At 47.0% G+C, this 23,965-nt stretch overlaps 1 long non-coding RNA gene across 4 annotated transcripts in view; it reads right to left on the bottom strand.

Moving 5' to 3' along the window:
* Positions 1-15,951: 15,951 nt before the first annotated feature.
* The window catches only part of LOC138990233 (uncharacterized), a 31,497-nt gene continuing 23,483 nt past the window's right edge, over positions 15,952-23,965 (bottom strand). For all 4 annotated transcript variants that reach the window (XR_011466353.1, XR_011466352.1, XR_011466350.1 and 1 more), the window contains exon 4: positions 15,952-23,953. This is a non-coding gene — a long non-coding RNA (uncharacterized lncRNA). The remainder of the gene's footprint in view (positions 23,954-23,965) is intronic.

Here is a 23,965-nt window from a genome sequence, read left to right as displayed (position 1 = left end):
AGGTCTGGGAGCAGGGGCGGATTGGAAAAAGTCCGGTGTCAAGTCACAGCTGGGCTCGTCGCAGCCCAAAGGAGGATGGGGTTCCCGTAGCCCATGGGGTTCAGCGCCAGCGCTGGCTGCAGCCCACTGCTCCGCACACACCTCGGGCCGCCTTGGTACAGAAGAGCGTGTTCTTTTAAATACAAACAGAGGAAGCTCAGCCCAGTCCCTCAATGGCCCTGTGATCCCAAGAGGCTACGATTTAATTCAGTTGTCCTTCTTTGCTTCAGAACGTTCTTGGAGCCTCATCTTTTGAGAATTCTCTTCAGAGGGTTCAGCGTATAGAGCACGGGGAACTATATTCAATGCCTTATAATAACTTATGATGAAAATGAAAAAGAATATGACAATATATACCTATGTATATAAATGAATCACTCTGCTGTATGCCAGAAATGAACACAACAGCATTGCAAATCGACTACAATTTTGAGAATGGAGTGGAGCCCAGAAGTTCCTTTCTGCAGAGCACCCCACTTCCAAATACTTGGACCCCCCCACAGGGGGCCAGGGTACGCCCTGCAGAACGATTACATGGGGAGCAGACAGCAGGATGTAAGTTGCAATGTCCTTGAATTCCTGTCTGATACCAAGGGAATCATGGCAATAAATCGAGCAACAATTAATTCTAGTAATAAATGGTTTTACAGTTCAGTACAATATTAAAATATTTGTTTTGAAGTCTGGCTGGTGTCTGAGGCTTTCTTTCAGAACTCCATTTTATTACAGTCCGCAGTATTTATTTGAAATATTGGAGGGGACCCTGATAGTCATTATTCAAAGTAAATTGCCAAAGTTTACCCTGAACCTTCATTGAGGACAGACCCCTCGGGAACAAGTAACAAAGGTACACGAGAAGACAGACGCCCATAAAAGCTCTGTGCTAATCCCAGATCATAAAACAAAAAGCAAACTTCCGTTTCATGAAAGCAGTTTGATGGGGACATCTCAAGATGCAAAGGGCGGGGGGAGGGTGGTGGGCGAGGTGGCTGTTTACTCCAAGTGGGAGCGGGGGAGAGTCATGGCCCCAAATCTGGCTGGTGGCCCGGAGAGGCTTAGGGAGAAGTAACATTTAGAAACTACTGGAAAGATGGCAAGGGAGAACACAGCCCATATCATCTTGGTACAAAAGAATTAATTTAAATTAGTACCATCCCGCGGGGCCCTTCTCACCAGCTACAGTGATGAGAGACAAAATTGTCAAAATGGTACCGAGAGGCCACTTTATCTAAGAGCAAGATTTGAGCTCTGGGTACCAGTTCCGACTTTAAGAGAGTGAGGCTACAGACATCGGTAACACTCGAGCTGCGGGGAGAGGAGCACAGGTTCTATTATGCATGTGACAGTGAGTGATCCACCCCCTACTCGAGGAAAGGGGAGCCTGGAGCCTCGTGTTAAAAGCCGAAATTGACAGCTCTCACAGAATGCACTGGAATTGGGGGTAAAGATAGAATCTTCCCTCAGGTTCAGGGAAAAAAATAAAAAGCTCTTATTCACATTTTCGATTTACCCATTGACATGAAAATTGCCTGCAAAAAGTAGAAGTCCCGGGGGGACGTGGCTTTTCAACTCAAATCTTCCCCTTCCTGTCTCCTTTCTCAGCTGCCCCGTGCACGCACGTGTGTGTGCCCGTGTGTGCATGTGGGTGTGTTTCTCCAGGAATGATCTTTCTTGACTGCAGGTGGTGACCCCCACCAGCAGGAGGGTTGAAGCCCGTTTCCATCTGCCCCGGACAGGTCTTCTCTCAGAACCTGCGTGGTTTATCCTGTGCAACTGCGCAATCTTTCAAGCATCATGTAAATTGCCTTTCCCTCCGATCCTAGCTCCCAGGAACAAGAAAGGAAGGGTACGAAGAATCGTTTCAACAGGGCCCGAGGCTGTTTTCAGAGAGAAGTCTCTGCATGCAGGGCACAGGAAGACCTGTGTGTGTCAGTTTATTTGGGAAGGCAAATTATATCCGATGTACTTGCAGCTACTTGGTGTGCAAAACACTGTAAAAGCCTGTTGTAAACTTGCTTGTTTAGATCACATATTTCTTTAATCTCACACATGATTACCCACAGTTTGCTCTGTTGATGGGTTTCATCCATTTCCTTAGGTACCTCAACTGATTCCAAGAGAGGCCTGAGAAGGAGCTGGAACCCTCCTTTCCGCTTGCTAAAATGTCACTAACGGAGCCAAGGATTCGGGTCAGAAGGCGCGAGGCTTGATTTTATGTGTCGGCTCGACTGAACCTCAGGACACCTGGACACGTGGTCAAACGTGATGCTGGGTGTGCCTGCGAGGATGTTTCTAGATGAGACGAGCATCTGAACCAGAGGCTGAGAGAAGCAGGTGGACCTCCCTCAGTTCTGACCCGACTCCATCGAGGGGTGGCGCGGTTAGGAGATCGGGTCACCCTGATCAGAAGTGAGGGGTGCCAGAGACGCCAGAGAGAGGGCATTTTCCTCTGACTCCTTTTTTGCTCCATTCTCAATGATGAATTTTTGAGACTGCAAGGAGATCAGACCATTCCATCCTAAAGGAAGTCAACACTGAATATTCATCAGAAGGACTGATGCTAAAGCTGGAGCTCCAACACTTTCGCCACCTGATGTGAAGAGCCGAAGCATTAGAAAAGACAGATGTTAGGAAAGACTGAAGGCAGAAGAAGGGGGCGACAGAGGATGAGGTTGTTGGATGGCATCACCAACTCAATGGACGTGAGTTTGAGCAAGCTCCAGGAGATAGTGAAGGACAGGGAGCTTGGCATGCTGCAGGCCACGGGGTCACAAAGAGTCTGACACGACTGAGCAGCTGAACAACAACAGTGAATGAGTTAATGATATATTATACGCACAGCGAGTCCAGTCTCATATATCATCATTTTCTTCAGCCATCCCAGGGTGCCTTTGATAAGGGCTTTGCCCAGCTCACGGCCCCCATGTAGGGGAGACCGCCAGCATCCCTGAGGTTTGGAGTGTGCTCGTTGCTGCGGATTCTCCCTTCTTTGTCTAAATATCCTTCTTGTTGACCTCATCTGGACACCCTGGTGAAGATACTGATGACATTCCAAGGAACCCCGACATCTTCTGGGCGAACACATCTCCTCTCTAACATGAACTCGCTCTCATTTACAAAAGCATGATCTCATTTAAGGATGGAGTAAGGCTACAAGGAAAGTATATAGAAAAAATTTTTTAAAAGATGAAAAAGAGAAGAAATTGGCAGACAGAGGTGGAGACGATGCTGGGGGCGGAGTGGGGGCATCGTTAATCAAACACCCTGTTACCTGAGGAGGCAGAGCGCTGGCTGCGATGAGCTGTCAGGGTTAACAGTCTGTGGCTTCTCTCTCTCTCTTTTTAATGTTCCTGTGTCTACATCTTAATAGCCAATTCGGATTTCAGCGCATTCAATTTAATCTTCTGACGTGAGTATCGGTCATTAATATGCTACACCTCACTTTATAACCCAGCCAACGGAGGGAGGAAGAGTCAATTTGCTGCCAGAAATGTGAGCGTCAGTGTCACCGTGACAACCTAATGCAAATAGCGGCTGTGACCGCTGCCCAGAGGACATTCAGCACGCACCTGGAGCCCATGGGGCTGCCCGGGGCCTCACCTGACAGGTACAGCCACACCTGGCCCTGTGAGCTAATCGGCGTCCACAGAATCATCTTTCAGTGCTGGAACACATCGGTGAGTGAGCTCCAGTGGGCGATACCCACGGAGCCCTCTCACCAGGTTGGCACTTTTATTATTGATACGTGAAAGGCAGGTAAAAATGGGTGGCATTTCTGGCTTGGACTTATTGCTTTTGGAGGGTTCTGCCTCATCTCAGATGTCCATTCTTGGCTCATTACATCTGGAAACGGTCATTTGCCATTACTGGTCACCATAGTTCCCTTGTGGCTCAGCTGGTAAAGAATCTGCCTAAAATGCAGGAGACCCCAGTTCAATTCCTGGGTCGGGAAGATCCACTGGAGAAGGGATAGGCTACCCACTCCAGTATTCTTGGGCATCCCTGGTGGCTCAGCTGTTAAGAATCTGCCTGCAATGCAGGAGACCTGGGTTTGATCCCTGGGTTGGGAAGATCCCCTGGAGAAGGGAAAGGCTATCCATGCCAGTGTTCTGGCCTGGAGAATTCCATGGACCACATAGTTTATGGGGTCACAAAGAGTCAGACACGTCTGAGTGACTTTCAGTGGCACAGTCTGGATGGCTGTAATGACCCACTTGAGAAAAGGTCTTCCTGTTTAGAGTCAACGGTGGACTGTCTTCAACAATCATAGGTCCACACCTGAAGTGCCTTTCCCGTGGCCCCTTCAGAGAGGCAGGTGTCCAGACCATCAGCCAGGCAGACACAGCCTGGCCTCCAGCAGAGGATCTGCCCGGGAAGCCCACTGCCGCATCCTCGTCCAGCTCTTCACATCCTTCTGTGAACACATAGCTGTGGACCTTTTCCCCAGAGGACAGAAATAATACATTGGTTTTGCGTTCTCACTCGCAGGAGAATGTGATGGCGAGTTGTAGGCTGGTATCTGGTGAGAAAGGCTGAGTTGTGGGCCTTCTCCTTCCACATAATGGGGAGAAAAGGAAGAATCGCAAAGGGTATCGCAGCTGCCCTCAGACTGGCATGTGCTTGTCAATTATGAGAAGGGAAGTAGATTGAAACTGGGGGATTAACTCAAGGGACATCGCTAAATCTCAACAGGTGATCACAGGCACCACATTCAACTGTTCAGAGAAGGATCAGAGGAGGAGGAGAGGGCCAAGTTTTGGGAAAGGAACTGAGTTTTCTTGGTTTCTTCCTTTGTCATTTAGTAAGCCAAGGGACTTGAAGACAACGTCTGAGGGGGTCTCCACCGGGCTGGGAACTGGCTGGCACCCACGCCCAGCTTCTGCAGAATGTGGCATAACTAACAGGTGTGTTTGAAGGTTCAAACACCTCTGTCACAGTCCTTCTGAGCTGAGTTTCTTATGGGCAGAGTCCCATCTGGGACTTTTACCAAACATGATCCCAGCCCCACAGAGAAACAGACCACACACATGTAAGGAGCAAGAATTAAACACAAGTCCTATTCACTTCAGACTCACCCACAAACTGAGATCATGTATTCTGGTGTTCATCTGCTCGTTTTGTTTTTATTATACTGAATTCAATCCCACCACTTGCTTTTTCCTACAAGCTAGTCAGAATCAGCGTTTCCTTTGGGCCCACGCAGGTGTGATCTGAAAGGGGCATCTTGGAAGCCGTGTCCCATTTCAAGAGAGGACACGTCTCCTTGCTTTCTCTTTAGAGTCAAGAGTTATTTCAAAATGTTTCTGAGCTGCTGAGCTTTGGCGGTATATTTTATTTTCTTGAAAACCGATCTTCAAAGTATGGTGGTGGTTTAGTGGCTAAGTCATGGCCAACTCTTTGCCACCCCATGACTGTAGCCCACCAGTTTCCTCTGTCCGTAGGATTTTCCAGGCAAGAATACTGGACTGGGTAGCCATTCCCTTCTGCAGGGGATCAAAGTACAGGCCACTAAAACAATTCTATGGTTTACATATGACAGTACATAGAGGTAAAGCACTCACATTGTGCCTGGAAAAATGTCTGCAAAGAGGGTGGAAGAAATGAAAGACTGACTGTGCAAGTCAAGATCCCAGATGATGATATAAGCACTCAGATGGATGATTATAAACTCTCAGATGGATGACTATAAGCTCTCAGATGGATGACGCTTTCTGTAGAACAGAGGGGAGGATGATAGTCTCCCGGGATGGTGGGGAGGAGGCAATGGGGAGATGAAGGTTGAAGGGCATGAAGTTCTGGGTGTGCAGGATGAATAATACCGGTTTACTGCTCAGTACATGCCTACAGCTAGCAGCATTGTATTGTATACTTGGAACTCGCTAAGGCCATAGGTCTTACGTTTAGTGGTCTTAACACACAGACATACACACTAGCAATAATAATGCAAATAAAGGGGACAAGAAGAAACTTTGGGGGGCAATGGAGCTGTCCATGGCCTTGATGGTGGTAATGGTTTCACTGGCGTGTATTTATCCCCAAAGTCATTAAGTTGTATATGTTAAATATCTACAGTTGTATATATTAAATCACCTCCATAGAGTGATTTGAAAAAAAGAGGATGAGAGAGGAAAATGGCAGGCTGTGATTTGGTGGGTTCTGGAGGCTGGAGACAAACACAGCCTTGCAAGTGGTGGGTGCTGTGTCACGTAGGAACCTGCAGACGATGAAATGCTGATATCCTGAGACACTAAGGTAGGACAAGAGAAAAAACCGAACAAGATGTGTGTACCCATTTTTCTGCCGGCCAGTACCCAAGGCAACAAATGATGTGACTTTGAGGTCATCATTTAAGATGGTAATTGTGATCTTACAAATGACACGGTGCTTCAGACTGGTGGGATTTATTATGGAACTTGGTGACAAAGGGTACTCAGTCTTAAAAAGAAGCAGGGCTCCATACTAGTGTGGGTTGAATGGTTTCCTTGGAAAGGATATGTTGAAATATTCAAACCGCCAGCACCTGTAAATGTAACTTTATTTGGGAATAAGATTTTTGCAGATGTGATCCTCTTGAGATGAGATCAGCGGGGTGGACTCCGAATCCAACAGGATGATGTCCTCACGGAGAGAAGAGGCAGAGGCACGCGTGGGGCCATGTGACGTCAGGGACTGACGCCGCTGTGAGCCAACGGACACCAAGGAACAGCCCCACCGGAAGACAGAAGAGACAAGGAAGACTGTTTCCTTGGTTTCAGAGGGAGCGTGGCCCTGCCAATGTCTGGATTCGGGCCTTCTGGCCTCCAGAACTATGGTGCAAGACGTTTCTGTGATTTTAAGCCGCTCAGCCTGTGGTCCTTGGTGACGAGAGCCGTAACGGACTAATACGCCCATAAGGAAGACGGAGCTGTGCTTTGAGAAACACTGCAAACCCAAGGGTTGGGTGGACAGGCTCTTGGTGTAGATCAAAGGCCATCTTAATATGTCAGAGAGCACACACAAATCACCCACTGGATGAAAGAGAAGAGAAAACTTGAGGCTGTGATTGCAGTTTAGCTTTTAAGTTTCACACAGAGGCGAAATAAAGAGATGGGTGGACAGTTCAACTCCCCAGAGCTGTCGGGCTGAACACAGAGGATGTGACCAGACAGTCATCTTTCATCGTACTGATGAGTCCTCACCCTGATTTTAGAAAAGACATTGGCAGCGACTACTATTTGATAGAGGGGAAGAACTGGATGCTCTGGGCGGTGGTGGTTTGGTGGTTTAGTTGCTAGGTCATGTCCAACTCTTGTGACCACATGGACTGTAGCCCACCAGGTTCCTCTGCCCAAGGGAATCTCCAGGAAAGAATACTGGAGTGGGTTGCCATTTCCTTCTCCAGGGAATCTTCCCGACCCAGGAAATGAAGCTGGCTCTCCTGCATTGCAGACAGACTCTTTACCAACTGAGCTATGTGGGAAGCCCAGGACCCTGGGAGCAGAGACCAAAAAAAAAAAAAAAAAAAAGGTTCTTCAAAGTCACATGTGTATCAATGTGTGTGGGGGTGCTCAGCTGTGTCTGATTCTTGGCACCCCATGGACTGTAACCGGTCAGTCTTCTCTGTCTATGGGATTTGCCCAGCAAGAACGCTGGAGTGGGTTGTCACGCCCTCCTCCAGGGGATCTTCCCGACCCAGGAATCAAACCCGAGTCTCCTGCATTGGCAGGTGGATTCTCTGCCACTAGCACATCCTAGGAAGCCAGATGTATCAAAAAGGCAGTTTGAAAGTTTCTGACAGTAGGTAGATACAAAGAAATGAGACTTGAAAGACGACCCTGATTCAAACAAAGAAACATGGAATGTATCTGAAACGTGAAACTGACTGACAGGTGTCCGTCAGACAGACGATCTACAGGCTCAGATTCCTTGCAGTTGTGGATGTGATTTTACAAAACGGAATATAACCAGAGAGAAGTGTGGGAGAGAGAGGGGGACCTCTGGAACGTGGCCACCAGGCTAACGTGCCGAAGAGCTGGAGCTACCAAATGTTACCAGGCAACAGAGCAGCCTTCTAGCCGTAACCCGAATAAAGCACAGAAGCAGGAAGACAGACCAGGCGGCAGAGAAGAACCCGGGCTCTGAAAATGGTCAGATCTGGGTTTGACTCCTGGCTTTTTCCATCTCATCTGTGATGAACTTGGGTAGGTGTGGAGCCTACGTGTATTGTGGCTTGATCATGGTTTTCACTTATGAAATGCTGATGATAAGCACAGGATGGATGTGAATGAAGCAGGTTTGGTGCAGCACGTGGTCTGTGCAAGATATCATGCCTAGCGCCATTATTTTATTTATGTGTTATTGAAGCATAATTGATTTACAACTGTTCAGGTGTACAGCAAGTGATTCAGTTATACATACACAGGTATCCTTTTTCAGGTTCTTTTCCACTACAGGTTATTACAAGATATTGAACATAGCTCCCTGTGCTACACAGTAGGACCTTGTTGCTTATCAGTTTTATATATAGTGGTGTATATCTGTTAATCCCAAATTCCTGATTCATCCCCCCCTCTTCCCCTCTGGTAACCGTGAGTTTGATTTCTATGTCTGTGAGGCTATTTCTGTTTTGTAAATAAGCTGATTTGTATCATTTTTTTTCAGATTCCACATATCAGTGATATACATGATACGTGGCCTTTCTAATTTACTTCACTTAGTATGAGAATCTCTACATACATCCATCGATGTTATTACAAATGGCATTGTTTCATTCTTTTTATGACTGAGTAATGTTCCATTACTCAGTGTATATGTACTGTGTATATGTACCACATTTTCTTTATCATCCATCTGTTGTTGGACACTTAGGTTGCTTCCATGTCTTGGCCATTATAAATAGTGCAGATATGAACACTGGGGTGAACGTATCTTTTCAAATTAGAGTCTTCATCTTTTCTGAGTATGTGCCCAGAATTAGGATTGTTAGATCATATCAGAACTCTGTTTTTAGTTTTTTAAGAAATCTTCATACTGTTCTCCATTATGGCTGCACTAATTTACATTCCCACCAACGGTTATAGGATTTCCTTCTCTATAACCATTATTAATTAGAATCATTTAAAATATGTCTTGAGAACATTTAAAATAGGGAAGCATAAGTTTTTTTAAAAAAGTAAACTATAAAATAGGAAGTTATTACATATAAACATATAAAATGTTATATATATATATGTTTTTATATACATAAAACTTTTCCTGGATTTGTGAAGTACAGCTGAAGATTAAAAGTTGTACCTGTTTAAGGATTATAGCTTAATGATTGACAGACATGGACTCAACATATCCATCAAAATGGTGGTTTTAAAATATTTGCTTTGTTGGTAAAAATAGACTGGAACTTACTTGGAGAGAAGAATCATATCCTAGGAAGAACAGTTGAAAACGAGGATGTTTGAAAAGGCAAAAAGGAGATGAGAAGGACCTCCAAGGGGGTGACTCCGGTTTTGTGGGCTGCAGTGAAGTTGCAGGGGTCAGCTTGCAGGTCAGGAAGGGTCAGGAGCTTGTGATGCTCGTCTGAGTTTCCTGAAGGAGGAGCCATCCCTCTAAGGAGCTCCTGCGATGCCCAGCCCCACACTACACAAGCTCTAGGCACCATCTGGTCTGATGCATCCATCCCTTTGTGGGGCTGAGGTTTCTCTCCAAAGAGAAGAATCCTGGAGGACTGGAGAATCTCGTAAAAACCCCTTGTATAGAAAACCCCAGCATAAAATGGTAACAAAATCGGAGAATCTGTACTATCCATTCAAACTCCCTGGGCTCTGACCTCCATGATCCAGTCCAGGAGGGCAGAAGGGAATGAAGAGCATTGAAGAGCAGGGACCCCGGAGCCTGGTGGGTGTGGGGGTCAGTGCAGGAGTGGGCCCTCAGGAGACCATGCCGGGGTGCACACACCCATCCCAGGGGCCGGGATACAGCGTGGAAGGAAAGCACTTCCTGTGGGCAGCTCCACGCACGGGTCCTTCAGACTTTGTACTCTTGGGGGGAGGAGAAGGAGAGAACATAGATTCTAGAATTGTTGTTGTTGTTCAGTCGCCAAGTCAGGTCCTCCTCTCCGTGACCCATGCACAGCAGCACACCAGGCTTCCCTGTCCCTGACCGTTTCCCGAAGTTTGCCCAAGTTTGTGTCCACCTAGTAGGTGATGTCATCCAACCATCTCATCCTCTAGAATTTTTAAAAAATGATTATTTACATAAAGGAAATAACATCTTTCAGGAAATACATGGATTGGGGTTTTTTTTTTTTCGCCTTTCCATTTCTTTATTGCCCTTTTTTCCCCTCGTGCTTCAGCCAGATATCCGACCCTTCATGACCAAAATCTCCTGGAACACATGTGGGCTTTTGTTCTCCTTGTGGTTTGCTTTCCTTGTCCAGAGAGACAAGACTTGGGGACCGAGGCTGGGGAGGCGGGGGATGTGGTAGCAAAGGGAGAAGGGCCGCTTCTGCCTTGGCCCCAAGGATGAGGCTGAGCAACCATTTCTCGAGTGTTTCCGTCGACCTAGGACCCTAACGCGCTCTCCTCGCCCGGCCCACTCCCTCTGCTCTTTCCGCTTGTGCTCCATTCCCTAAGTCACAGGGGCCTGCCTGGGTCGGCCCACAGATTTCTTCCTTCTTTTTTTTTCCTTTAAGAATTTCATTCTTTCGCTTATTTCTTTTTTTTTAATATTTATTTATTTGACTGCCCGAGGTCTCCATTTCGACATGTGGAATCTTTCATTGTGGCATGCAGGATGTAGTTCCCTGACCCGGGATCAAACCCAGGCCCCCTGCATCGGGAGCTGGCAGTCTTGGCCGCTGGATGGCCAGGTAAGTCCCACAGAGGTGTCTTTATTGCCATCATCTGTGTCCACGGCAGGCTTCCTTCCTGCTTTACGTACTGAGAAGGTCAGCTGTACCTATACTTCTGGTGACTCTCAGCCAGAGGAAAGAAATAGTTTTCTTATGTGACTTATTAATATAAAGTGGCCCTCAATTACAATTCCTTAAGCTTTAGAAGTGTTCTGAAGCAAGCAGATTCTGCTGTCCAATACAGAAAAAATAAAATTGGAAAATATTTGTGTAATCTTCCAAGTAGAAGACATGCACTTGGCTATGTCATTCAGCACATCTGTGGATAAAAAACAAAAGTCTGTCTCTTTTGTTATAATCTCCCTGTGTTCTTGGGCTTCCCTGACAGCTCAATTGGAAAAGAATCCGCCCGCAAGGCAGAAGTCCCCAATTCGGTTCCTGGGTAGGGAAGATCCCCTGGAGAAGGGATAGGCTCCCCACTCTAGTATTCTTGGGCTTCCCTGGTGGCTCAGCTGCTTAAGAATCCACCTGCAATGCGGGACACTTGGGTTCAATCCGTGGGTTGGGAAGATCCCCTGGAGAAGGGAAAGGCTACCCACTCCCGTCTTCTGGCCTACTATTCTTAGGCTACTCTGAGGATGTGACGGTGTTTTGTTTTTATTTTTGCAAACCGGGTGTAACAGCCTTTCCATCTGTGGTTGCCATGGTTAATTCTTATTCCCACAAGGAGAAAATGCAGGGAGAGAAAACTGACATCCCCTTAGACCATTCTGGGAGTCGACGTGCATAAAATAATCTACTGACTGGAAAACAGAAGAGGGTGAAAGAAATACCTCAAGTTTCGATTACAGATGTACATATTGTTACTGACCTGTGGGTACAGACATAGCCACCCCGGTCTGACTCCAAGTATTACACAAAACCCTTCAAAACTGTAAAGGCCCCAATGCACACAGCTCTCTTGCCACTGACCTTTCATGTTGAAAGATGTGACTATCTCCTGTGCTTCCGGTCTCCTTTGCAAACCTGTTTATCAAATGTATGGAACATTTTTGTTTATGATGGCTTATGATTAATCATTCACCAAGGACACGGGCCCTTTGTACCTATTACTGGTGTGCATTTGTTTGGACTGCGTTTGACCCTTTGTACCCAAGTGGCCTGTGTAAGAACCTTTTGAAAACAATCCACCTGGTTAAATGTGTTTATGGTACTTGCGGAAATCCTCTGGCTCTGTAGCCATCACATTTCTGCTAGGTAAGGGAACCAAAATGACAATTTCACTCTCAAAATCAAGTTGACTGTTATATCAAGACAAACACATTCATCCTGGGTTCCTTGGAAGCATTCTGGGGTGAAATCCTAAACACTATTTTGAGCAACAGATGGCCAATTTGTGACCAAGGGGTGTTATATAAAGCACGCCTCTTTGCAGAAAACAAGAGTCTCAGATCTGTCCTCGTCTCTGCTCTGTGCTTGACGATCAAAGTTCTCTGCAGGTACTTCTCAGAGGAGTTCGTCTCCCCACCTGATGCCCCAGAGACGGGAGGGTCTCCACTTCCAAAGCCACAGGTCAAACGGAAGAACGGAATGTGTCCTGTGCAAGTTTAATCATTCACCCTTCAGACACCCCTTAGAGGAGTCATGCCTCAGTGTTCCTCTCCTGTCCTCCACGCGGGCAGTCCACAAACAGTCATCTCAAGGCTACCTGTGTGAAGGGAGTCACGTGCAGAAATCAACCAGGATGGTCTGTGAATTCCAGGAATACATTGTCTCGCACCGGGCACGGACTTGCCTCATGGAACTTCAAATCAAAGTCGGTAATGTGTGCGCCGCGTGTCTGAGACAGAGGAGAATGGCCAAGAGCTCACAGGAGGGTGATATGCTTGTACAATAAGTCCCCTACAGACAAACCTTCAAGTTGCAGACTTTCAGCGATGCAAACCTGCACTCCATCGGCGTCAGGAGTGAGTCAAATTGCAGCTTCCCCCTACCTCTGTCTCCCACTTCTGACGCTCCTTCAGCTCAGCCCTCTCCCTCCTCCCTTCAGGAACTCTCCTCGCCTGCTCGCTCGGGGCCAGCCCCTGTGCGCCAGCCGTTGTACACGACTACTGTGCGTTTCAAGACCTTGTGCTCTAAGATGAAAACGGACTTAACTTTTTGTGTTTGTTTTTATGTATTATTTGTGTGAAACATATTAGAAACCTGTTACAGTACTGTACGGGCTTCCCTGATAGCTCAGGTGGTAAAGAAGCCACCTGTAATTCAGGAGACCCTGGTTCTATTCCTGGGTCAGGAAGATCCACTGGAGAAGGGATAGGCTACCCACTCCAGGATTCTTGGGCTTCCCTTGTGGCTCAGCTAGTAAAGAATCTGCCTACAATTCAAGAGACCTAGGTTCGATCCCTGGGTTGGGAAGATCCCCTGGAGAAGGGATAGGCTACCCACTCCAGGATTCTGGCCTGGAGAAGTCCATGGACTGTCTAGTCCGTAAGGTTGTGAAGAGTTGAACACGACTGAGTGACTGTCTCACACACACACACACACACACTACTGTATAGGCAGTTGTGTTAGCTGCATAACCAGGCTAGCTTTGTTGAACTTATGAAGGCATGCTGGGAATCAAAGTCCTTCATATGCTCGGGACTGTAATCTGTTACCCAGAGGCCATTTTACAGAATAAGTAGATCTAGAGTAGTGGAATGACTTGTGCATCCTGATGGGAAGAAAGTGCCAGGATTAGGAATTGGAGGCTGTAAAATCAGAGGGTCGAGAATTTAACTAGAGAGTTTGGCTAGATGGGAGGTCATGAACTGAATTAGCTGGAGGTGAGAATAGAGGTGATGGGGGTCTCATATTTATTATGACTTAAGATGAGCTGTCTGGCAACCCACTCCAGTATTCTGGCCTGGAGAATTCCATGGACAGAGGAGCCTGGTGGGCTGCAGTCCATGGGGTTGCAAAAAGTCAGACTGAGTGACTCAGCACACACAAGACGAGCAGTCGCAGGGTGAGAAACAAAACTGATCAAGCAAGACTGCAACAGCCATTTAAAGTCTAGAAGTAGGAGATCTATCACGCTGTATAGTTTTCTATCTATAAAATGCTCTGTGATACTAATATTGCAATATAATTATATCTAAGTTTAACTCAAGAGTCTCCCCACGAGTCTGACATATGCACTTATTACTTCATCTCAGAATGTGCTGGTCCATGTCAATAAACCCATAAGAAATTCTAAAAATGTTTAAACATCGGTTGATTTGACCATCATTTCTGCCCTCCTGGGCTATGAACCTTGACCTCATAAGTAGATGATGCTGAAGCCGGCGGCTGGTGTGAACTGATTCATTGCGTGTCAGTTATTTTAGAGAAAGTCCAATGAGGATCTTCCTGTTCTTTAAATCAATACATGAACAGATTCTGAGAACTATAAACTTTCCCAGTTCAATAACATGAGGGAAGCATGCTGACCTTTAATGCTTAAAAATATTTTCAAAAAGGCAAGTGACCTGAAAAATTATGGGAAACTCAAATAATGAAGAGTGTGGTAATAGTCAGAAACCACATTCCCCTTGATTTCCTTCCCCCAAAAACAATAAGCATTTCCCTACTGGGGAAAGTTTAAAATCCTTGTATTACTGAGGGACATTGGTTTTCCTTGGTGTGAGGGAAAACCAATAGTTAGAGATTGGTGAAAAGTCCCATGTTGATTCAATGTAACTTTAATTCCTATAAAGGCATTTTCTAATCACATGATATAACTGAGAGATAGGTTTCACTCCAGAATAAGGAGTCTGCAGTATATTACCAGGAGACGTTGTTCTTGCTTTTGGTTTCAGGGGTGGCAGCCTGTCCACAGTGCCATCAAGTCTGAAATTCTTAGCATAACTGATGAAGGAATTAGGAAACAAGAGAACACTTTGGCAGGTGTGTGTGTGCACTCAGTCATGGCCAACTTTTTTGCACCCCCATGGACTCCTCTACCCATGGAATTTTCCAGGCAATAACCTGGAGTGGGTAGCCATTCCCTTCTCCAGAGGATCTTCCCGATCCAGGGATCAGACCCAGCGATTAAACCCATGTCTCCTGCGGCTCCTGAATTGGAAGGTAGATTCTTTACCACTGAGCCACCTGGGAAGCCTATCTTGGTACACACTCTGCCCGTAAACCAGACCACAAATATTTGTGGATCATTTCATTTCTTAAAAATGTTTCAGAATTCCAACTCCATTACAGTGAAGGCAAGTGAAAGCGAAAGTGTTAGTCACTCAGTTGTGTCCGACTCTTTTCGACCCATGGACTGTAGCCCGCCAGGCTCCCCTGTCTGTGCAATTCTCCAGGCACGAATACCGGAGTGGGTTGCCATTTCCTTCTCCAGGGATCTTCCCAACCCAGGGCTGGAACACTGGTCTCCCACACTGGAAGCGGGTTCTTTACCGTCTGAGCCACCAGCAAAGCCCACACTGAAGGCAAAGGAGAAACTGATTTTAGAAGCCCACTGGGGATCTGCTCAGATAACCACTTGCACACACTCTACACCTCTCCATTCACATGTGCACTGCTTCCTGCATGCTTTCATGAAGCATTTCCCAGCATCTACTACATTCTGAAATCGGTGATTCTTTAAGATTGTATTATCTCAGAGATAAAGGGATATTTTATTGCCGGTTGAAGGTGCTCCCTCAGAAAGTGATAACCCATTTAATCTCTCCTTCAGCTAACGTGTCATCCATGCCCCGGAAAATACAAAGACAAATAAAAGACGCTCCCTCAGAGAACTAGCTCTCTGGTCTCATCTCCAACCCAGAGTCTCACAAGCGCAGTCTGACTCTATAAGCTTCTGTATTTATCATCACTCAGAATGTGTTTGAATAAGACCATCTGTGAAAGCATTGCAAAAACATATCTATTATCATTCTGATTCATTTTATGGATGATTCCCTTCGGATGTTTGAAAACATGAAACTCTAACACATGTGACAAAAATCACTTCTTATTGCTTTGTTGTCTTTGTTTATTTTTTAAAAGGTTTTATTTTATCTTCAGGCTATAGTACATCTCAAAACAACTAGTTAAATCTTGATCATTTACAGGAATTCACAGGCACGCGGGCCTGGACTCTAGAAAGCCACTCAGAAAGATTTTTGATAACCGCTTTACTGAAATATAATTCACAGACTCCAAGTTCACTCTTTTAAAGTGTGTAATTCGGTGGGTTTTAGTATAGTCACGGAGTTGGGAAATTGTCACCATGTAATTGTCATCACCCCGAAATAAAACACGTCACAGTCACAATCCATTTCCCTCCAAAGTCTTCCCAAGCTCTTGGCAACCACTAACCCACTTCCCGTGCCCACGGATATGTCTGCTCTGAACATATCATGTAAATGGGCTCGCACAGTATCCAGCCTGCCGTTACCGCTTCTTTCAGTGGGCATAATGCCTTCAAGGTCATCTATGTTGTATCAAGTATCAGAACTTCTTTCTTTTTATAAAATATCGAGTATTCATTGTGCAAATACACCACATTCTGTTTATCCATCCATCTGTTGGGGAATACTGGGGTTGTTTCCAACTTGACTATTATGAATAATGCTGATAGGAACTTTTGTGTACAGTTTTGCCTGGATGTAAGTTTCCAGTTCTCATGGGTGTTGGCCTAGGGGTAGGATTGCTGGGCCAAAAGGCATGTATAGACTTTCGAGGAACTGCCAAATTGTTCCCCAAAGTGACTGCACCATTTTACATTCCTGACCACAGTGGACGAGTTCCGATTTCTCCATGTCCTCACCAATGCTCGTTTCAGAAAGATTTTTGTCCTGGCATATGAAGAATGTGTCTTTATTTCTCAGAATTTATTTCAAAGAATAGGGCGAAGGGATGTGATAACCATCTTCTTCAGGGGAGGTGAGAAATGGTCTCTTTTTCCCAGTGCTGACAGCTTCTCAAAACCCTGGCCACTCTGCAGGATAGGATTCCAGGAACGAGATTCCTTGTAGCATGTGTCCACTCTTTGAGGCAGAGTCATTCTCTCTCAAGCTTTCCCTGACCCAGTAAGGATCATCACAGCAAATGGTCAATGGCTCTGCAGACAAAGAAGATACTGTGCAGGCAGGTAGCAATCAAGAGAGACATATTCTTCAGGGCTCAGAGGCTGAAGAACTCGTGATTTGTCTCCATTTCATAAAGATGACTTATATAGATCTTAATTGGAAATTTTAATTTTCTCATGATTACAATTTTTCTTTTATGAAGCAAGTGCCCAGATGTCTGATAACGGTTTTATGTGGTTAGTGGCCAAATATTTCCATTAGGTACATTCCCCAGGCAAAATAAAGATACCCAGCATAATTCACAAGGATGGAATTCGAGCTGGCCGGAAGGACCAACGCTGAGCCTTCAGCCATTTGTTACAAGGTGTTCAGTCCGCTCCCCTTCTTAAAGTTAGCAAAGACTGCAAGTGACCTGCAAATGCTTGAAACGCTATTAAAATGCAGTCATTACATGTTATAATGTGCTTTAGAGAAAGGGTTTTACCCACTCCAGTATTCTTGGACTTCCCTTGTGGCTCAGCTGGTAAAGAATCTGCCTTCAGAGCAGAAGACCTGGGTTCGATCCCTGGGTTGGGAAGATCCCCTGGAGAAGGGAATGGCTACATACTCCAGTATTCTGGCCTGGAGAATTCCATGAACTGTGTAGTCCATGGGGTTGCAAAAAGTCAGGCACAACTGAGCGACTGGTGGTGCTAGTCTAAGTAAACAGCCAGCGGAAGTGCGTGGCTGTGACCGTGCGCGTGTGACCGTGAGCCTGGTCCTACTAGATTAGGTGCAGGCTCTTAGGTAGATTATGTTGGGAGGGAGACATCCCATGTTGCTACTGGAGACTGTTAAATCACACATATACACAGGCGTGCACATGCATGCACACACACACACGTGTGCACACGTGTCAGTACACGGTGGCGGACAACACCATGTGTAGGATCTAATTCCCACACGCTCACGTCATGAAGTGCTTTGTAGGCCCCAGCACGTTTTAGCACCTCAGAAATGTTTACTAAGTGATTTAAGATAGCTGCTAAAACCACTGGATTATACAGATCTCGGAAGTATTCCTTTCCCCTGTGTTGTTAGCTTTTCAATCTCGTTACCCTAGATATTGAGTCAATGTCAGGGTCTGTTGCTGATGGATTTTTTTCCTGAATGGAATAGGGGGCGAGAGAAAAGGTTTCAGTTTATCTCCAGAGACTCTAGTTTCTTCTGCTTTTACCTGAAGGACACTGTCTCCATCCTCTGTCTCCTACGGTTGACCTAGATCTTTCCATTAGAAGGAACAAGCCTAGCAAGTCACTGTCTTACTCGCTCATAATCTCGACCACAGCTCTGCTTGGTACAAGATCACAGCTAGAACCACCAAATGGCCTCAACTCCAGGCTTAGAATCGGGGGAACGTTGGACGTGACTTCACCTTGCCCTGACCACCTTCTAAGAAGACAGCCCAAGCATCTGAGCGTCCAGTCCTCTGTGAGGCCTCTAAGCAGAACTGCACGCCCGTTCCCTTCTCAGGGGTCTCCCTCTGCTCTCACCAGCTTTCCAGCCCCCCACCTCTCTCCAGAAGGGAAGCTGCGGGCCAAAGCTTGGGTCTTGACCGTCTGTGCATCTCCATGGCCTGCCATAAATCGGTGTTTGATGGGTGTGGGACTGCTGGTCGCCACCATCCCCTAAGTCCCCTGCAAGATGAAGAAGGCTGTGAGCATACCCACTGGGCTGGGCACCGAGGCTGTCAGGGGAGCGGAGGCGAGCTGCCTCCCGGCTGGGCACGAGAGCTAAGGTGACGGAAGACAGGCGAGCCAGGGAAAGGCACAGGAGCTGGTCCGCGTCTGTGAGGCCCCGCAGAAAACACGAAGACTCAGAGGAGGCGCAAAGCCTCCCTGTCCATACACCAGGCTGAACAAAGACAGACCCTTGAGGAAAAGTGACTGAAACACACGGGGACCAAAGGACAGCTTAGACTTACTCTAGCGAGATCTATTTGCACAGATTTCCCTGCCTCCATCCCCAACACTGGTCAGAAGAGTGTGTCTCCCCTCCTGGTACAAGGAGGACACCTTCCACGCGGCACTTTTATCTCCTGGCTTTAGGAAGGCAGGGGAAATGGAGCACCCTTGTTACACCTGCTGTTTTTCAAGCTCCTTTACCTCAAAAAAGCATATTTTCAGGTGACACATTCTGTTACCCTTCATTTATTTATTTACACAGATGATGTCCATCCCCTTCATAAGGCTCCTTCAAAGAAATAAATGAATTGTGTGTGTGTAAGAGATATTACTTTGCCAACAAAGGTCCATCTAGTCAAGGCTATGGTTTTTCCAGTGGTCATGTATGGATGTGAGAGTTGGACTGTGAAGAAAGCTGAGTGCTGAAGAATTGATGCTTTTGAACTGTGGTGCTGGAGAAGACTCTTGCGAGCCCTTGGACTGCAAGGAGATCCAACCAGTCCATCCTAGAGGAGACCAGTCCTGGGTGTTCATTGGAAGGACTGATGCTGAGGCTGAAACTCAATACTTTGGCCACCTCATGCAAAGAGTTGACTCATTGGAAAAGACCCTGATGCTGGGAGGGATTAGGGGCAGGAGGAGAAGGGGACGACAGAGGATGAGATGGTTGGATGGCATCACCGACTCAATGCACATGAGTTTAGGTGAACTCCAGGAGTTGGTGACGGACAGGGAGGCCTGGCGTGCTGCAATTCATGGGGTCGAAAAGAGTCAGACACAACTGAACAACTGAACTGAACTGAATTGAGAACAATCCCTTGCATTTAATAAATGCTGCTGCTGCTGCTAAGTCACTTCAGTCATGTCTAACTCTGTGCGACCCTATAGACAGCAGCCCACCAGGCTCTGCTCTCCCTGGGATTCTCCAGGCAAGAGTACTGGAGTGGGTTGCCATTGCCTTCTCCATTAATAAATGCTATGTAAGTATTTAATAAATTTAATAAATGCTTCCCAGGTGGCCCTGGGCTTCCCTGGGCTCAGACGGTGAAGAAGCTGCCTGCCATGTGAGACACCCAAGTTTCATCCCTGGGTCAGAAAGATCCCCTGGAGAAGTAAATGGCCACCTACTCCAGTATACTTGCCTGGAGAATTCCATGGACCGAGGAGCCTGGCTGGCTACAGTCCATGGGGTCACAAAAAAAGATATGACTGAGCAACTAACACTTTCCCAGGTGGCGCTAGAGGTAAAGAATCTGCCTGCCCATGCGGGAGATGCAGGAGACACAGGTTCGATCCCTGGGTCTGGAAGATCCCCCTTGGAGAAGGAAATGGCAACCCACTCCTGTATTCTTGCCTGGGAAATCCCATGGAGAGAGGAGCCTGGCGGGTTACAGTCGATGGGGTCACAGAGAGAGTCAGACACGACTCAGGACAGCACAGCATGACATGGAAGTATTAATCACTACCTTTAGTTTAAGGAAATGGTTCGTGTGGGTTAGTGATGTTTCTACCAAATTTTAGTCCAATCTGGCTCCCTGATATTATACCCCTGCAAGTACCTACATTTCAAAAGCACTTCCCTTACATATATAAACTCATGTGTGATTTTAAGCTGAACATCTAGCCTATAAAAATAAATTATTAATTTAGTTAGTAATCAAGTCCTAACAAGTCCGTAATCATGAAATCTCTAATTATTTTCTTGTTCTTCCCAGCAACAGACATGGGCATGAGAGACAAGGGGGCTAGGCTCAGGAAATTCTGCGTGTGACCTGTTTAATGTAACCGCGTAAATTGTCGTCCAGGTATTTGTCTTAGGCTCTTGACGCTACAAGCTTCACGACTGTTTGCTAAATACTGAGATAGGCACCCCAGAAGCTCTCCATAAACATTAATTGAAAGAATAATTGAAAATAAACCTACATGCCTTTTCACTTAAATCCAAGCCTTTGCTAAGGTTTAACTTTCTCAGTCATATAATCACTTTCTATATACAAAGGAAAAAAATATAATCAGTGGGAGCCGCTTTCCATTCTAAATTCCACTTTAATTTTTGCTTCAAATACAAACATTACAGGTTTGATATGACTTATGTATTTAAGTTTCAACTGAGCTCTGAAAACGGCCTGAGCATATTCCTTCATTTCCCTTGTTAAGAATCTCTACTTACGTCTGTCCACTGGACTAACTGCATTTTAATTATGTCCTGATCGCTTTGCCTCTATCAGGGGGCTGTGCTGTGCTGTGCTTAGCCGCTGAGTCATGTCTGATGCTGTGCAACCCCGTGGACCATAGCGCACCAGGCTCCTCTGTTCGTGGGATTCTCCAGGCCAGAATACTGGAGTGGGTGGCCATGCTGTCCTCCAGCAGATCTTCCCAACCCAGGGATTGAACCCAGATCTTCTGCATTGCAGGCAGATTCTTCACCATCTGAGCCACCAGGGAAGCCCCATCAGGTGGCTGGTGGACAACGGGTTCATGTGCTGGGGCTGTAGTTCAGGGCAGACTGCCAAGGGTTAGCAATCTCAAAGTAGTCGGTGAAACAATGGTGCATACTTATTCTCAAACTGCCAGCCTTTGAGGTGAAACTCTGTAGCGAATGACTCAGATGACAGTTTGCAGCTGAAAGAGAAGGCCAGCTCAGGGTCTCACAGACTGCAGGCACCCGGGGCTGCCTCTGGGGTAAAATCCACCCCTGGTGGATTCACCCGAGGGCCGTGTTCGCCTCCCTGCACACGGGCTCCATTTTTCCATCCAGCTCATCCTCATCATTCTGTGAGCACAGATGAAGAGCTCTTATTTACATAAGAACAAATTCACGTGTGGAAGCGTCCGAGCAGGAGAAGGAGGTTCAGAACTTACAAAGCGAATAGATCAACAGAGCCCTCTAGCCAACTGCGTACGACTAATCCGAGCTGGCGTCAGGAGAGCATCTCTGATGTAAACACGCAGGAACGTTGTCTAGAAAATCTCCAAATGGACCTCCTGTGCTTCGTATCTCTTCACAAAGAGGAAAATCCAGGTAAAGGCACCTGATTGCTAAACTCCACAAACAAAGAGGAAGAGAGATTTTCTGTTAAAGATCAAGACAGAAACGTTATCCTTATTTGCATGACTTGAAAGCAGCTTGCAAATGGAGCCCCGGTCTGTGCTCTTACCAGGCCCCTGCCCAGAAGAAGCGATTCTAACTCCTGAGCACCGGCTGACGGATAACCGACACGTTCCGCGGATGAAGCAGTCTGCAGAAAAGCTTCATGTATCATCTTGCTACAGATTCTCGGCAGCCAGACAGCCTTGCCCCTTCTCCATCCCGCACGCTGTTTATGTGTTTCCATTTACATGAATCTAGTCTATGCTTGTGCCCGGTTGATTTTTCAAGTTAATCATAGGGCACTTGGGGAAAGATTAATGTCAGGAATGCAGAGGTTCAGCAAATTGTCGAAGAGTTTCACCATACAATTAATCTCTCTCTTCACGCATTACAAAAGTGCAAGGGACAAAGGCAGAGAGCTGTCATAATGCAGACAGCACAGGTCTGTCTGGAAGAGCCGGGGGAGCCAGCTATGAAACGCATAGGAAAATGGCTCTCTGCTTTAAGGACTTATAGATCATCCCCTTTGTGCATCATTCTTTCTTGCCAGGCTGTTGTTTAGTCGCTCAGTTGTGTCCCACTCTTTGTGACCCCATGGACTGTAGCCCACCAGGATCCTCTGTCCATGGGATTCCCCAGGCAAGAACACTGGAGTGGGTTGCCATTTCCTCCTCCAGGTCTTCCCGACCCAGGGATCGAACCCGCATCTCCTGTGGCTCCTGCATTGCCGGTGGATTCTCTACCACTGAGTCACCGGGAAAGCCCCTTCTCGCCTGATGCTTGTACCTCAATCCCATTTCCCACTCAGCTGTCATTGTCCCGACGAGAGCACCGTAAGCTGGGCCATGGGAGCAAGTGGAGATGGCATCTCAGTTAAGGCAACGCCACGCTCTTGATGCTGAGTCTGACCTCTGTACCTAGGACAGAATAAATTCTCAGAAGCTGAACTCTGGGTGAACTAGAAAAGAATAGCTTTATTGCTTTGCCAGGCAAAGGGGTTTGCCCCAGCGGGCTAATGCCTTCAAAACTCTGACCCCATCTGGAGGGGGTAGTGAAGAATTGTATGGTATTAGTTAAAAGAGGGCGTGATCAGCTCATGGACACTCTTCTGATGGCTTGGCAGTGAGGGAGTGGAGTCAGCATCATCAACTTTCTGGTTCCGAGCCGTCCAGGGCCTCCGTGTTCGTGGGCAGAAAGCAGCTAACTTCCGTGTAGTGAGGGTTTCAGTATCTGCAGAAAGCTCCAAGATATCTTCCTGTGTATCCCTTGAGGGGAACCAGGGCCCGGCTCCAAGGCTGCCCTACTGCTTCTTGACTGCTCTTTCCTGGTTTCGGCACCCCCTCCCTTCCCTGATTGGCAGCTGTTTGAACCTTCCTGTTGGAACTCAGAGAAGGTCATGGAGCCTGAATGAAGCCTAATTCCTGTAATCAAGAAACGGGGGACACAGACGTCTTTTGTGCCCAGGAGCCCCACAGGGTCCTGCTCCATCTCACTCTCATCTCCTCAGATGCCCTCATATCCTTCATGTCCAGCTTTATCCATATTCCTCTGCGATCAAAACCCTTTGTAGGACACGTGAAACAAACTTCTTCCCTCCAAGGCAGGGCTCTCTCTCATCAGCTGGTGAAAATGTGGCACCCAATGGCTCACGGGACCTTCCTAGTGCTGTGTTTCCCCCGAAGCAGAGGTTCAGGATGGCCTAGTTCAGTGTTAGTGGCAACTTCACAGAGAGAACCGCCGGGTGGACTCACAAAGTGCCAGGGTCCTGTTTGCGGCCAGGCCGGTAGGAGCAAGAGTGTGGCCGGAAGGGCATTGGGTGCCGGCTGCGGGGGGTCCTGTGCGGGGCAGGGAAGGGCAGGCACGGAGCGTCTCCCTTTCTCGGTTCCTGGGCTCCGGCTGCACTGGTTTCAGGGAGCTCCCCCTACATCAGCTGGAAACCCGCCGGAAACCAAGGCAGCTGAGTTCTGCTTCCCGTTCCTCACACGCACATTTCTGTGGACTGAAATGACCC

Source organism: Bos mutus, chromosome 12 (assembly GCF_027580195.1).
Source record: "Bos mutus isolate GX-2022 chromosome 12, NWIPB_WYAK_1.1, whole genome shotgun sequence".
NCBI lineage: Eukaryota > Metazoa > Chordata > Mammalia > Artiodactyla > Bovidae > Bos > Bos mutus.
The sequence above is the reverse complement of the archived record's forward strand: the minus strand, read 5'-3'. Positions and strand labels throughout refer to the sequence as shown.